Source organism: Herpailurus yagouaroundi, unplaced genomic scaffold (assembly GCF_014898765.1).
Source record: "Herpailurus yagouaroundi ecotype Mexico unplaced genomic scaffold, PumYag 67409, whole genome shotgun sequence".
Taxonomy (NCBI): Eukaryota; Metazoa; Chordata; class Mammalia; order Carnivora; family Felidae; genus Herpailurus; species Herpailurus yagouaroundi.
The window spans coordinates 1-2,989 of record NW_024420224.1 but is presented as its reverse complement, the minus strand read 5'-3'; the positions used below and the strand labels follow the sequence as shown (position 1 = coordinate 2,989).

The window sequence follows — 2,989 nt, the reverse complement described above, 5'->3', positions numbered from 1 at the left end:
GGGAGGGTGTTCACTCATGGGCACACCCCACCTCTGCATGAGAGATGGTTCATGCATGTGTCTTGCTCACCTCAGCAGGGAGGGTTTTTACACATGTGCACAGCCCCACCTTGGTGTGGGAGGAGGTCACCCATGCAGAGCGCCACCCTTCAATGAGGGAATAGTGATGCCACTATTAAATGTGACGTTTCATGAATGGTTCTTTTCAATTTCACAGCTGAAGTAGCAGACAACTCTTAAGGTAAGGGTTTGGGTTAGCATTACCATTAATGGTTAGGGTAAGAGTTAGGTCATGCTTCCACACCCACCCCCTCATCTCTAGAGTGTATTCACGCAATAGCACCGCCCCTCAGTGTGGGAGAATATTCATGCATGTGTCCCGCCCCCTTCAGCATGGGAGGGTGTTCACACATGCGCCCCAAACTCTTCAGCTTGGAAGTGCGTTCACGCATTCTCACATTTGCACCACTAGTCCCAATGTGAGGGAGGGTGTTGACACATGTGCCCTGTCTCCCTTGGCATGGGAGGTGGTTCACACATGCTCCTCAACCCCTTGGTGAGGGAGGGTGTCACCCATGAACAGTGCCACCCCTCGGAGAGGAGTGTCTGTGTTGCCACTATTAAATGTGACCTTTCATCAATGATTCTTTTCACTTTTACAGCTGAAGAAGCATGCATCACTTAAAGTAAGGGTTAGGGTTAGCATTACATTTAGGCTTTAGGGTAAGGGTTAGGTCATGCTTGCTCCCCCTCTCTGCACGAGAGGTGTTTCACTAATACTCCCTGCTCCCCTTGGCACAGATGGGCACAGCCCTCTGTCCGTCTAGAAGGGTGTTCTCACGCACAACCCTCCTTGGTGATGGAGGGCGTTTGTGCACACACCCTGACCCATTAGAGCGGGAATTTGTTCTCGAGTGTGTAAGGCCCCCCCTCCTGGCGGAAGGGCATTCACCTATGTGCACCATCCCCCCACTCTGGCATGGGAAGGTGTTGACCTATGTGACGTAACACGTCAGTATGGGAGAATATTCGCGCATCTGCCCCGCCCCCCTCTGCCTGGGAGGGTGTTCATGCATGAGCACAGCCACCAATCAGTGAGGGACAGTATTCATGCATGCGCACAACAATGCCCTCCATGAAGGAGGGCATTCACATATGCGCCATGCACCCCTCAACAAGGGAATAGTTCAAGCATGTGCCCCATACCCATTTTGGCACGGGAGGGTGTTGACCTATGCACCTCACCCCCTCAGCGCTGGAGGGTGTTCATAGATGTGCACAGCCCCCATTGTGGCAAAATGTGTTCACATTTCTGAACAACCCCGGCTAGGGGAGGGATGCCATTTGCATGTGGGCCCTGCCCCATACCACTGGGTGCTATTCACACATGTGCACAGCTCTCCCTACTGGCGGAAGAGTGTTCACACATGCACAAAACTCCTGCTCCAAGAGGTAGGGCATTTCCACATGAGCACAATCCCCATCAGTGAAGGAGGGCATGCATGCATGCTACTTACCCACTACCGCAGGAGGCTGTACAGGATTGCGCACAGCCCCCCCTACTGGTGTATGTTCACGCATGCACACAGCTACCCTCAATGAGGGAAGGCATTTGCACATGCGCCCCCTTCCCCTGGGCAATGAAGGGTGTTCAGGCATGCACAGAACTACCACCTCAGCCAGGGAGGTCGTTGGTGCATGCGCCCTGCCCCACTTAGCACAGGAGGTGGTTCAGGCTTCCGCCTGGCCCCCTGTCAGCATGTGAGTCAGTCACCCATGCACAGCGCCACCCCTCAGGGAGGAAGTACTGATGTCACTATTGAATGTGATGTTTCATGAATGGTTCTTTTCACTTTCACAGCTGAAGAAACACAGCTGAAGAAACGCGGCCAGGGAGGGCATTGACGTATGCTCCCCGCTCCCCTCGCCAGGATGGTGTTCATGTATGTGCAAAGCCCCCCCCTCCTTGCCAAAGGGGGTTCAGGCATGCCCACAACACCCGCTCTGTGAGGCAGACCATTTGTACAGGCACACAACCCTCCCTCAGCAAGGGACAGCGTTCATGCTTGGCCCCACTCACCTCGGTGGGAAGGGTGTTTACACATGCACATAACCCCCCTCAGCATTGGAGGGCGTTCAAACATGTGCCCCCACCCCCACTTGATGCCAGAGGTGGTTCAGGATTCTGCCTTGCCCCTTGTTGGTGTGTGAGATGGTCACCCATGCATGGTGCCACCTTTTAGGGAGAGAGTAGTGATGTCACTATTAAATGTGATATTTCACGAATGGTGCTTTCACTTTCACAGCTGAAGAAACACACATCTCTTAAGGTAAGTGTTAGGGTTGGCACTGACATAAGGGGTAGGGTAAGGCTTAGGTAGTACTTCCTTCACCCTGGGTATGAAAGGTTTTCAAGCATTAGCGTTCCCCCCCTTTGGACAGGAGGGGGTTAACACATGCGCCCTCCCACATCAAGGGAGGGGGTCACCATTGCGCCACTGTCTCTGCGATGGAGGGGTGTCACTAATGTTCTTTCCCATACCTTGGCACGGGAGGGGATCATGCATGTGCCCCTTCTGCACCCCTTCATCGGCAATGTAGCCTTGATGTTCCTTTTAGGCCAGATGTATTTTGCACTGCCTCGGCCGCTCAGTGGATTAAGTGTCCCACTTCAGTTCAGGTCATAGTCTCACCGTTTGTGGTTTCGAACCCTGGCTTCACCTCTGTGCTGATGACTCTGAACATGGAGCCTGCTTCAAATACTGTGTCTCACTCTCTGTCTGCCCCTTCCCCACATGTGTTCTGTCTGTCTGTCTGTCTGTCTGTCTGTCTGTCTCTCTCTCTCTCTCTCAAAAAACAGTGAAGCTAAAAACATTTTAAAGCAGCTCCATCAATCTACTTGTCTTCTTGCCCTATTCCCACCTCTTCACGGGAAGGTCCATTTCACCGATTGGAAGAGACAGTAAAACCCTCGTGTGGCCATTCAAAT

The 2,989-nt window shown here is 52.9% G+C and overlaps 1 long non-coding RNA gene across 1 annotated transcript; it reads left to right on the top strand.

The window, feature by feature from the left end:
- Positions 1-6: 6 nt before the first annotated feature.
- LOC121024965 (uncharacterized) lies at positions 7-2,140 on the top strand. The gene is made up of 3 exons (XR_005787893.1): positions 7-241; positions 663-686; positions 1,862-2,140. It is a non-coding gene; the product is annotated as an uncharacterized LOC121024965 (long non-coding RNA).
- The last annotated feature ends 849 nt before the right edge of the window (positions 2,141-2,989 follow it).